Raw genomic sequence first — 13,654 nt, 5'->3', positions numbered from 1 at the left:
AACTGCCCGAACCATCCCCAGTGCTCCTGCTACACGAGATGATGCAGAGAGCACTTTTGGAGGATCCAGCTCTTGCTACACAGTACTGGGTAAGACTTTTCATGTTTTCTCCTGCTGGCAAAATGAAGATAATAAATGCAACTGGACCAAAATTTAAATAAAAATATGAATAGGGGTTTGTTCAAGCAGCTTTAAAAGTGAACAATTTTTAATTGACATGAATATTTCCATTTTGTATATCGTGTTTAGTTTAAAATTGTAAGAAGAGGTCACTGCAGCCTCTTTTCCTTTTTTTCTTGGCCCTTCCCGGTATGGTGTTTTTTCGCTGAAAAGTGGAGGGCATCGTGAAAGGAAGGGCCAACCTACCCCCGCACACACCACACAGTCCAAACAAAGGAAAGTAAGGTTTGCAGGAGGTTGACAAGATTTTAGTTTTTCACAGCAACATTTTGAATGGTCACTTTTTTCATTAATCTCTTAAGTTTCAAAAAAAAAAAAAGCATTAATTTCCAGCAAAATTGTTTAACTATAAAATTTAAATACAACACTAGTAAAAAATATCACTATTCTTTGCTATCTCCCAAATATGTCTCAATTACTGATATTTACAATTCTTTAGTTATTTGTATGTGTTAATTCGTACTGTGAATCTGTGAGAAGTAATACAGCAGATACAACTGCACTCTGAAAACCCCTCATATTTTAATTGGAAAAATCTTGACATTCACTGTGGAACAATCTAACCTTGAAAAACAATCTTTTATCAGTTTGTCTTTAATGCATAAAACACTGCTCATTTTCTGCAATTCTGTCACCAAGGGGCACATTAATTTAGTTGCACAATAATTTAATACGTTGATACGTTAATTGAAGCAGAGAGGTTTTTGTTTAGCGGTTCCAAGAAATCACGCATTTCTCGTAGAATCTTTAAAAAGACACTTCTTGCTGCAATTTAAGTAGGGGGAACTGCGGATCATTAGGGGAAGTTGCCCTTCAAAGCCGATCGATCCTGCCATACTGAGCACAGTGGGCATTACCTCAGAATAGAGGGAAGACTGGCAGGGGGCAATTAATGGGGCAGATATTGGAGTGCCTTTTCTGATTACCTCATACCGTACAGTGGATTTGGCCTTGCTGAGACAGGCTGGTAGAAACAAGAACCCTGATGAGATATGGCTCTGCTAATGTCAAGAAGTGCCACCTCTAGCAGCAGGAGCAACTTTATTGAAACCATCTGTTGTTTTGGAAGACACATGGGCGCACACACACTCATACTTCCTCCTCCCAAAGTATTTAACCTTTCTTTTAAGGCTGACTGAAATCGCACAGCTAATCCCTCCTTAATCTCAGAATGACAGGCTCTACTGTTTTCAGCAAGTCCCAGTAGCTACCGAAAACCCGTGTGACTGACGTTGTTTAGATGATGTGACAGTGATGTATTCTGGAGCAGTCACTTTAGAACAAAATACCCATTCATCCACCATCAACAAAGTTTCGCAAGAGCAGTCTGCAATTACTAGGAGCCTGACAGAGAAGGCTTGGGTACCTGCGTCGAGATGAGAAATCTGTACTCCGCTGGATCTGCTCTACACAGGGGACAGAAACAGGAGATTCAGTGAGTTTGGTCCCAGGAAACCTCATTTTTCAGCATATATAACCCAACAGCGATCTCAAAGGAAACGGCCCTGTTTGGGTTACAGTGGACTCAGAATAGGAGCCCTGTGCCAATTTCTCAAGTCTCTAATTTTCTTTTTATGATGATCCCTCCTTAACATGCCAGGACCCTTAAGCTTCTCATGGCTGTGTTAGAGGTGTGCATCAGAGCCCGGGTTGCCAACAGAAAATGTGGCACTACCAGAGCATTCACTGAGACTGAATTAACTCTAGCCTGTTTGCAGTAAAGTATTTCTGTCGGTATTTCATGCACATCTGTGCATGTTTAATTTCTTATTCCTAAAGCTATGTTTAAAAGCATCGCTTAAAAAATAACTGGCTTCCCAGCTATTTGGAACAAACACTGCATATCAGACCTGGAGTCTCCAAAAGCCCTCTTGCCAGCAAACATGACCCATATGCCCCAAGCTTCTTGGCCACTCTGTAAAACAAACCACACAGAAAGGGGAAATACACCCTTTCTAGAGCAGGAAAAGGTGTATTTCTGACCTTGTCTCCAGAACGGGATTTCAGCAAGTAGTTTAATCTCATCTCCAAACCCTTCTGGCTACCTCCTCTCCTCTTCCAGAGGGCCCAGATCAAACAGACCCTTGCAACAGTGGAAGAGGTAACAACAGAAGAATAATGACTTCTTGCTGCCGCTTTTCTCCTCCATCCATTTTTGCTTCTACCTACATGTGTGTGTGTGTGTTACTAAAACTCTGCAGCTTGCATGGAAAAACCCATACAGACCTCCAAAGAAATCGGTCACTAATGGCCTGGCCAGCTTCAACAGTTAAGAGCTGGGACTTTAATGCACTAATGTAGATGTAAACTGATCCAGCCACGGGAAAGGTGCGGACACTTCCCAAAGAGCACAGATGTCTAGAGAAAGGGGAGAGCAAAAAATAAAGTGCTGCTTCTGCCTGCAACAAACCGAGAAGGTTAAGAGCAAACTGGTTTTCCTCCTTAATTGGGGGAGCTGGCATAGCTACGACCACATTTGTTTCTTTTTAGGGAGAGTACAGTAAACTTGAATCACTCACCACCATCCCATATTCCTGGGCCGTTCTGAAGTCATCACTCAGAGCTGCTGTGTTTTTTGGTTCTTTCTCTCTTCAGTAACTTTTTTTGTGTTTTAAAGACCTTGAATGTGGAAAAGAGAATCCCTAGAGCTGCAACAGGAAGGAAACTCTCTCTCCTCTTCATACTTTCAGCCTGAAGAACACTGTAAGCTTAATACACTGGAGTTACTTTCATAACTCGGAAGGCCTGTTGCTTAAAAAAAAGTGTCTCAGACATCTAACTTTTAATGGCTATTTTTGAGTCAATACTATCTGACAACAAGGTGGGGCAGTGTGGTGTTACAGACCTATTCACTGAATGCAGACAGGTAACAACCATAGACAATCTTAACATCCTTGAAAGGGTAATGGATAGCATGAATATTTTCGTAAGTGCCCCTGTATTTGCTTTTTTATATAGAGGAAAGCCCACTGTGTCAGCTTTCATAAGGAAATAAGTTTAATACATGGTATTAGGTTTTTTAAGTAATAGGCTGATACAGATGTCTCATTACCAGCCCTTATTTACTTGACCCGCCCAAATTAAATTGCATAATTTATATTCTATGGATTCAATTTGGAATATTTGACTGTTTATGAAAACTTCAGTTTACATATTTCTTGGCACTGGCAATTTTTAGTTTCTGTTTGTGGCTTTAGATCGTTTACTCATTGTGGTCAATAGGTTTATTATTGAATGGAGGGACACGAGCTGAGGTCCAGGGAGAACGCCTAGTCTGTTATTGACTGTAAAAGTATATTTAATGGTTATGTACTAAAAAGAATGAAAGGTTATTTCCTTTAAAATCTCTGTGCAACAGAATAAATCAGATAACTGAAAGTCAAACAATGGGTGGATTCCTAGAAGTTATTTGCAAATACTGTGTTAGAATATACAAAAAGGAAGATGACTCATTCTGGAATCTAAAGTAGTAAGATGGACAACAGGGTTTCCCCCTCAGTTGACCCCCCCACCTTCTCCCAAATAAGGTCATACAGGTTTTGCTCACTAATTCATTTGCCAAGTAAGACTGTCTAACTGCGGTCACTCAGCTTTAATCTGGCCCAAGGAGATACTAGCAACACTAAAGCTGCAATGATGCCAGCTGTAATACAGACCAGCCACCCAATTTAGGCTCCAAAAGCCTCAATGATTAAGCTGCTCTCAGGTCACTAGGCTGGTCAAATTTTAGCTAGCTAGACTGTCCCCACACATTCAGCCATTGCACCTCTGAAGCAGAGGAACCCTCCCAAACTGAATTCTTTTTAGTATCTATCTTCATTTCTCCTCTAGAAGTCTGTCTTGCTGATATGTGGGAAATAACTGCCAGTTTAAAAGGCCATTTTGAGAAATGCCTTTTTGAAAATCCTGACACATGGTACAGCTTTAAAGCCTGGAACTGTGTTCCTTGTACTCTCTCTGGGCAGACCACTTTCATATCCTCTTGGATGGAACACTTTCATATCCTCTAAGCTCACATATTTCATGGTAATAAGCTGCAGGATTTAACTGTACTGAGACAACATGCCTGCTCTTTAAGCTAGTAGAATAACTATTTTTGCTTGGAAAGCTCTTTAAGATAAAATGGTTTCTATGATACTTGGAGCTAGCAGGGCATACACTTTTTTTGCTATTGGATGGGAAGAGGAAAGGTTTCCAAGACTTCAAATCCAATCATTTAAGAATTACACTGAATATCACTGCATCTTGACTACTGATCTTTCCTAGGCTTGTTTGATAAATAGATGATAAACTAACATATAAATAAAAGTAGAGGTTTGTACGTAGATACCTGTATTATCCTGCCGTGAGATGCATTCATATGTAACTTAATTCTTTTGGTCTGTTACACAAATTCAAGAACAACTACCGAAGGCCACACTGGAGTCAAAAACCAGGATTCTTATTTGTCAGGCTCAGGATGGGACCATGGTGTGCCGAAATGCAGAAATTGCCAGCTGTTGTGCCCCCCAGCCCCTTGTTCTGTATTTAGGACTCATTTGAGCTGCACACAACCATTTCTGTTTCAACCATGTGAGTTTTCGCACTCAGCCCTCCTTAGGAGGAAAGTAAGAAACAAATAGCAGGTCAACAATTTGGAATTAGCTACATCTTGGAGAGATTGTGACCAGTTTCAATTACTGGGGCAGCACATGGTGAGAGACACAAAATCCATCAATTGAGCAAAGAAGGGAACTGCAAGGTCTGCCAAGAGACTGCACTGCCAGTGAGCCAAGACAATGATCTGGCACATGGGGGAATGGGAAGCTCTACTTTTGAGGCCACATCTCAAAGGACTACACGTACAGATTTATTTTTTTTTTTTAATTAGCACTGTAGTGCTAGGTCAGATGCTCAGCTGAAGAAGTCTAACCCCCTTAATTGGGATTCTGGTGCCTTTTGTTTTATGGGTAATTGGTATTACATTAAGTACTTCTTTGCATAGCACATGCCCACCAGTGCACAGAAGCTCCATACAGCAGCCTTTCCCTGCCTCATCCCAGGACAGGGCATTCAGCACATGCACAGGGAAAAGACAGCCTGACCCACGGGCCTGATTCACTATTTTCCACCCTTTGAATGCACTCGCCATAAACCAAATGGCTTTGCCCTGAGACACATGCCAGGCGAGCCTAGAAGCACATACAGTTCCCATAGGAAGTCTGAGGCAGCCACACCGATCAGCAAAGCACTCACCCTGGAGGATCCATCACTACAGGAGGACACATCTGCACCTTTTTTTTTTTTTTTAAAGTCTAACTGTGCCTTCACAACTAAACTTGCTGATCAGCCAGAAAGCAAGCCTAAAATGTCACTGCAGGTACGGCTGGGCCAGCGAGGGCCCCGCGTGCCCTTCAGCTCCTTGTGTCATCTTCAGGCCATCTGTAGCAACTCCTCAGCAGGCTCACCAGTCCCTACCAAGACCTGGCTTGGGAAGTCTTCCTCCGCCTGCTGGGAAATGGCCCATGACTCCTGCTGCCCCAAACAAACTGGAAGGCAAAGCTTGTCAGCAACACAAGGAGCATGGGAATTGAAGGGCAGGGAAAATGAGTTAAGACATTCATCCCTTTTTCAGATTCATCGTGCCTGCTTGTCATCAGCATGAAGAACACTCGGAGCTCAGTTCTTTCACTAATCATAGCAATAGTATAAGTGCTAAAAGGGAAAGTAATTTTAATGCCACTTTCTTCTTGCAGAGACTGTTCTCATTTCTAGCATGTGCTGTGCAGGCAAGATCTCAGGGTAGTCACTCTTATTCACCATTCTTTTTACATTTCAAATGAGGGGAAATTAAAATTTTCCTCTATTTGCCAAAGAAAGTAGCAAGTGCACTTTGGGGACCTGGTAAGACAATTAAGTACCATTTTTAGCAGCTAGCATATCCGCTCATTTCAGCTAAAAGATTCAAATCTTTATAAATAAGGATTTTATAAATTCAGATCTGAATAAAGTCTCATCTTTTTATCATTAAAAAAATTTAAATCCAGTTCTATCATAGTCAATTTAAGTGTCCCTTTGAGGCAAAAGGAATGCTGGGAGAAAATTCGCTATGAGTCAGTCACTACTCCACTGAGTAGTGGAAATGAAACTTGGGGGCAGAACTTAATTCTTTCAGTGACAGAAAGATGAACAGTTGGGAAAGCAAAAGCATGTATCTGTTGAGGCTGGCCCCTGTCTGCTAATGGTAATAGTTTTCTATAGCTTCCTGAATTTATATACAGACTATTGATCCTGGCATTACAGCTTTCTTGTCAAGAGTAATGAACCAAAACATACACACATTAAACATAATATACATAATTGAGACATTTACAGAATACATTAAGTATTGTACATACTTCGCCTCAAATATATAGGCCTGGCATTCAGCTAGACAGAGGTGGACCTGGAAATAGATACAACACACATGCTTAAGTGTAGGGCATCTGTTTCTTTTAATATGTTAAAAGCCTTACCTTTCAGACAGAGGCCAGGCTTAGCTCCCTGTCTCATTGTTCTCCTCTATCTAAAGCTGAAATGCGGGATTAGTTCCACTCTCTGAATTCAATGCATAGCTAAGTTTACCTGATGTGACTTGAGGACAGCTATTCAACAGGGAGATTTGAAACCTAATAGTGGAACAGGAACAGAGAAACTCCCCAGCGACTACAGTGCACCAGCGTGTGAAAGCTGGAGCTGTCATTTCAGCCGCATGTCAGTGTGGAGCTGTGGACTGGCTCTTGGCAACCACGCACGATAGAATGAGCTGCAGTTCCAGGAGAAGAGGCTTGAACAGTATCAATAACAGAAGGAAGAGAAACTCAGTGCCAACATTTTGGAAAATTAGCTTGATTGGAAAGTTCGCATTGCAAAGTTTGGGATTTAACACAGCAGTCTCTTTCAAAATCCATTTATTTTTCTAAGAGCATCCTGGTTTTGTTTCTTAAATGTTATGGCATAGAGAGGAAGAGAAAAGAAGTAGCAGTGGCAAAAAGGAGATAAGCCAACTCTAAGTGCCAGAGGAAGCTGTGAATGTCACACCACAGTGCTCCACACTCAAACAGCTGTGGCCAGGTACTGACTTGGGTCACCCCATCCCCTGCCAGACCTCACCTGGTATGTCAGAGGAAGATTCAGGGTGAGAGAAACAGCATGGAAAATAAAGGGAAAACACAGAACAGCGGAGAGCAGAGATGCCTTGCAGAGAGGGAATTTGTTTCCTACAGCAGTGATCTCACTCCAACCTTTCCTTCACCAAATAAGTCCATAGAGCTCTCCGCACACATCAACATTTCTCTGTTAAGTCTGTCAGCATGACAACCCAAACATACGTGATACACTCTTGCCAACAGGACTTGGCTGCTGTTGCATGCCAGTGATTTTAGTTTACTCAGACACAAAAGGCTGGTGTGGATCCACAGACAGTTAAAGGAGCTGTGTTACTGATTTAGTGACCTCTTGGTCAGAAGGAGCTCCCAGCCAAAGTGCCAGGCTGGTTTCAGTGGGCTGTCTCCTATTGTCATCCTATCTGCTAGGGGTATTGCAAACCCCTTGTCGTTCCTCTATTGTCCTCTTTCCCTGAGGTATACAGGACAGATGCTTCATGGGATCGCTAATTCAACTTTTCACTTTTAATTTAAACAAAAACCCCAAAACTAAAAAAACCCCAAACACTACTTCACGTGACCCCAAGATGGAAGCAAAGAAAATACACCCCCAGCCCTGCATTTGCTAAGGTTGGCATTCCCTTTTCACTTTGCTCTGAGCCAGACCTTCGGCTTTTGCCTCCATCCTGTTGAATTTGAGCTTTGCTGTTTTACACCAGTGGAGCATCCTTACTTAGGCAAAGCTCAGGAGAGCTCCAGGATGTAATGAATGCAGTCCAACTTCCAACCAACAATATTCATTTCAAGGCCAGGATCTGTCAAACTTCCTGTGCTGCCACACATTACCTGCCAAACCTTCCCACACTTGCGGACTGGAACAATACCAAAAGAGTTGATTAGAGGTAGTCAGTAAATAACATGGGATGAAAACAAATTAGGTAGTAAAAGGACCCTTGAGAAATTAGGAAAAAAGCTCTATAGCCTTTCAACTTATTCATGATTTACTAGAAAGTCGTATAATGTAGTAGGCCTAAGAACTAGCTAAAATGCTTCTAAGGCCAAAATATCCCAATTTGAATAGCTAAGTTGCGTACTGAAAGCCTGGGGAAGTGTTTGAAGTAAGCTAAAAAGAAACCGACACTCTCCCTTCCCCCCACCCCAAACCTTTGATTAAAAAAGCAACAAAAATGCTAATCTTCTATGGTTAAGCAGAAAGGCTTAAAAAGTGGCTGACAAACAACATGAATTATTCAGGGACAGGGTTACTGCTATTCTACACACATCACTCCAGAATGTGAGTGCAAAGCCACACAAGCACAATAATTTCTATGAGTGTTACAGTGATAAAATAGTTTCAAATAACCCCCATTAATTGCATCAACATAATATAGCCTTTCTGGATCTTTAAGGATCCATAAGAGACTCTCTAAAAATGGAGGGCCTGATCCCAATCTAAGTTAAACAGGTTTTATATATTAGGCAACTCCAGTGGGGCAAGTATTACTTTATGTTGAACAGGTGTGGTCAGAAGCAGCCCCATTCTTCAATCTGATATTGGGCAAGCATCCAGGAGGGTTGAAGAACAATAATCAGATGAACTATTTAGAGTTTCCATGTTCATAATCATCAACATCTTCCCTAAATCCAGAAGAAACCTTGTCTCCTTGCAGGCTAAAGTTGTATATATATGTGCATAGACACATTTCTTTAGCAAGAAAAGGGAAGGAGGAGCAAGCAGGCCTGTTTTAGAGCTGAGTGACTAGAGCAATTGCCCAGATCTCAGACCACAGAAGGGAACCTGTGCGTTAAACTCACTACATGCGTTTGGGAAACGAGAAGGCATTAGCAGCCTCCACAAGCCTACCCTTGACCCAGCTTCCAACCTAGGTATCTTGGGGTCTTGCTGAGAAGCATTGGGATGCTTTTGGCTCCACTGTATCTTCCTTTGCCACTCACCTGCAGGCCCCCTGCTGCTGTTCTGTAAACCCTTTGGCTTGCTGGGCAGTTTGCTGCCCTGTAGAGCACATTGAGGAAACAAGCTGTGGCCTGATCAGAGGAATCAGGATAAAGGACTCATTAATAAGCTTTTCTAAGGTGGCTGCACATGGCCCAGCATCTCTGAAGCACAAGGTGGAGAGCAGGGCAGCAAGTCCTTGGAAGTATCTCTGACCAGACACCTACAGAACCAGAGGCCACACAGAGCCACATCAGCCTGGCCCTATGCTGCTGAAAGTCAGCATCCTCAGAAACAACCACAGAGATTTTAGCATGTATTAGTAGCTCTGCAGGGGACTGGCTTTTACCCCAACACACATAAGACGGTCCTAGGACTTACCTTAGCTTTGTGATCCCCAGAGTACTGCAATACTTGTAGTCCTGTTAAGGATCCTCGAGGGCCAGAAAGCCCCTTTATTGCCACTGATACCTACACAGCTGTGATTATAATCTCGAGGGAGACAACCTGGTGCTGGTCTTACAAGGAAAATCACCTGATGCTGCAACACATCAGGTTGATGAAGAAGCCAATGTGGTAGCAAACAGCAATGCTGTTAACTGCACAGCTGTATGCAATGATTTGTTTTCTGTCAGTGGGTTTTGGGAGGGGATGGAAAGTAGAAAAACAGTCACAGAGAAGCTCAGTTACAAAAAAAACAAAGGTAAAGCTTCCAATTAAACACATCGCAGTCAAGTTAAAATTATAGGTGACAATTACTGTAACTTGATTAGGCACAATAGCAAATTCACTTCCCTAAATCACTTTCACAACTCTCCGAGGAGGTCTGAAAGATGTAGTATATGAGGTTCATTTAATTTCTAATGTAGTAATTATCACTACTGAATAAAAAAAAAATAGCAGTGACAGACCCAGGAAATAAATTTAGCACTTGAGGTTTTAATAAAATTTTTATGTGCAACCCCGTTGGTTAGAAATTGTTTAATCAATCTTATCTGGTTCACAGACTTTCTGCTGAGCTTTTGCTTCATGTTATTACAAGGCAATATGCCGCAGCACCTTCCTAGCATCCCAAGTTGCAAAGCCTAAATGCTATTGCTATCCAAAGCTAGCGCAAGCTCCTCTTTCAGTTGTGAACACCCACAATTTTGTTCACGTGCTGCCGGTTGTTTTCAGGTTATGCAGCTGGTCATAAGTGCTGGTAACTCAAGAGCAGGGTCCAGCCCACTCTGCCTGGCTGCCATAATGGGGTCTCTGCTCTAGATGGTAGCTTATTTCTATGGCAAAGGTATCTAGGGTGCTTAATCAGGTTTTCAAGATATTGGTGTGTAGGAGACACTGCCAGTCCTTTCTGAAGGGGCTTCATGTTCCAGGCTTTAGTATAACACTTCCAGAGGTATCCATCCCAGCCTCTCCTGGCCCCTCCAGGATCATCCCAGCTGCAATCAGCACACCCAGAGGCCAGTCCAGTGGTTTGCACAGGAGTAGTGGAGACAGATGAAGAAATTAAGTCCAGGATCCACAACTACTGGGTTTTCTGAGATTTTTCTGACTCCAGAGGTTTTGCTTAAAATTTGAATTTTCCCAAGCTCCTAGGCATAGGTAGAGAGAAAGCTGAACCCAGATCTCCTGTCCTGCTACTTGCAGGGTCACTACCCTGCAAAAATTAAGCTGAAATGGTTTATTTCTGTTTGCAAACCAGGTCAGTGTGAGTAGCAGAGAGGTTAAAATGCAGTTATTAGTATCTAAGAGAAAAAAAGACAGTGTATTAGCAGGAATCCTGGCCTGTTTCTTTATTTCTCTTATGTAACCTAAAAAGTCCATCTCCACTGTTGAACAGAATTACTCTCGCTGCCAGGCTGCTTAAAATACTCACTGTTTTAAAGCGTGCCAATATGAGTTCCTTAGTGCTGTTTTAACTGGGCATTGGTACCATTCAGAAATCCACAGAACGAGCATGGCCAGGCAGCCTGTGCAGCGCAGACAGGACTGCCGGCAGCACTTATTTGGCTTTCTCCATTTTTGCCCATCAGAAACAGGTCCTCCCCCTGCCAACGGGATTTAGCTCTGATCTTTCTCTTCGCTGGCACTCTCTGCCCAAACACACAGAAAATCAATCATCCGAGTTGTTGGTTTTTTTCTTTTTCTGTTTGCAGTTAGTACACTAGTAATTCCTGGAGTGACCCAGTGGCTAACAGGTAAATTGATAGCCTGCAAATCAATAAAAAAAAATCAGTAAATATTTGGGCATCATCATAAACAAAACTCATTCAGGAGATTAAAGCAGTACGACATGGTAATTTGAAGTGAGAGAATAAACTGCTGGCCAGAGAATTAATGTAACTTTCTTCAATTGATTTATTTCAAGAAAAAATGTGCAGTAAACAATATTTTGCTCTGCTGCATGTTGGTATGGTTCATGACATGTCCTGAAAATCTTCTGAGATGCAGCCAGCCAAATCAAGCCATCTTCATCTGACCTGTGAGGATCTCTCCTCCACTTTGCTGCTTTGTAGTTCCCCCTCCCATTGGACGCATACCCTGCACCCTGTCCCCCACCTGGTGTGCAGTGGCAGAGGCGATTTCTGCCTGGGGTGCACTGCATAAGGACCCATATTCCCCACCTGCAAAGGAGGTTTGCTAGGTGAATGCGTCTCTGTCCTGGTTTTGGCAGGGATAGAGTTAATTTTCTTCCCAGTAGCTAGTACAGTGCTGTGTTTTGGATTTAGGACCAGAACAAAGTTGATAACACACGATGTTTTAGTTGTTGCTGAGCAGTGCTTACACTAGTCAAGGACTTTTCAGCTCCCCGTGCTCTACCGACTGAGCAGGCTGGAGGTGCACAAGAAGCTGGGAGGGGGCACAGCCAGGGCAGCTGACCCCAACTGGCCAAAGGGACATTCCATCCCATGGGACGTCATGCTCAGTACATAAACTGGGGAAAGCTGGCTGGGGGGGCTGCTGCTCGGGGACTGGCTGGGCATCAGTCAGCGGGTGGTGAGCAATTGCACTGTGCATCACTTGCGTTGTGTATTATTATTATTACATTATTATTATTGTTATTTTATTTCAATTATTAAACTGTTTTTATCTCAACCCACGAGTTTTTCTCACTTCTACTCTTCCAATTCTCTCCCCCATCCCACCGGCGGGCAGGGGGAGGAGTGAGCGAGTGGCTGTGTGGTGCTCAGTTGCTGGCTGAAGTTAAACCACAACAGTCTCCAAAAACCCACCTCTTAGAATCATAGAATCATGGAATCATTAAGGTTGGAAAAGACCTCTAAGATCATCAAGTCCAACCGTCGACCCAACACCACCATGTCCATCTTGACACAGCCTGTGGCCTCCTGGTCCAGCCTTTGGTCCCTCTCTGTCAAGGTTTTAATGCTAACCCCACTGAGGACTTTGCAGGCAGGTTCAGGCAGGAGGGGCAGTGGCAGGACTTGTGCCGTGGCACAGCGGGCAGGAGGCTCTGCGACAATGCAGCCAGCACCGTCCAATGTCCTCCAAAGCCTCTTGAGACCAAGGGTCAAAGATGCGGGATGCCACAAGTCCTGAGTGATAAACTGGGAGCCCCTTAGAAAACGGATGATCAGAGTTAGCAATCACTTTAACCAGGCACCCAAAAATCCCCATGACCTTCAAAAATCCTAATCTTTGCTTTCACCTGTCAATGCAGCACCAAAGCCATCAAAGCCATGACAAAATGATTAATTAAAGCACAACTGAAGATAGGAATTTTCTTTCTTGACTTTTTAAGTTGGAGTCTGTGTGTCATTTTGACACACTAAACAACTACAGCATATAGATACTCGGTGCAATTATATTTTGACAGCCCATATGGGCAGGATGCTGAGTGAGCCCCAGCGCAGGAGAGCACAGAGGGAAACTGTCCTCGAAATATCCGGGATGCAGAGAAACCCTTGCCCGCATCTTCGCTCAGAGCTGGCGGCGCTGCTGGGATCCGAAGGCCACTGCTGCCATCTGGCGTCACCGTCACCTGATGGAGGAGAGCTGGGACGTTGCAGGCTGGAGAAGTGTTCACTCAAGCTGGATAAATGAGAGGTGACTTGGGCCCAGACACTGAGGAAGGACAAAGTCTTCCTTGGCAAAGGGTGGCTCTGCACCGACATCTGAGCCACCTCACGTCCAGCTCCATCTAAAAGGAACCAGCTTGTGTGCTTGAAGATAACAGAAAGAGACATAAGAAAGGAGAAGAGAAATTGCTTAAAAGGCTTTTTTCTGAGAGGAGACGCAATCTAGCAGGGTGAGTTACGGATCAGCAGCTGTGGTCATCCTGCTCCAGCAGAGCCACAGGGAAATGCTTGTGGAAGGGGGAGGTTTGCAAAGCTGCAGAATGGAGGGGGAAGTTCAGGTCTCTGGGAGCTCAAACTGG

The sequence above is a fragment of the Aptenodytes patagonicus genome, chromosome 8 (assembly GCF_965638725.1).
Source record: "Aptenodytes patagonicus chromosome 8, bAptPat1.pri.cur, whole genome shotgun sequence".
Classification (NCBI taxonomy): domain Eukaryota; kingdom Metazoa; phylum Chordata; class Aves; order Sphenisciformes; family Spheniscidae; genus Aptenodytes; species Aptenodytes patagonicus.
Note: the sequence above shows the minus strand (reverse complement) of the source record.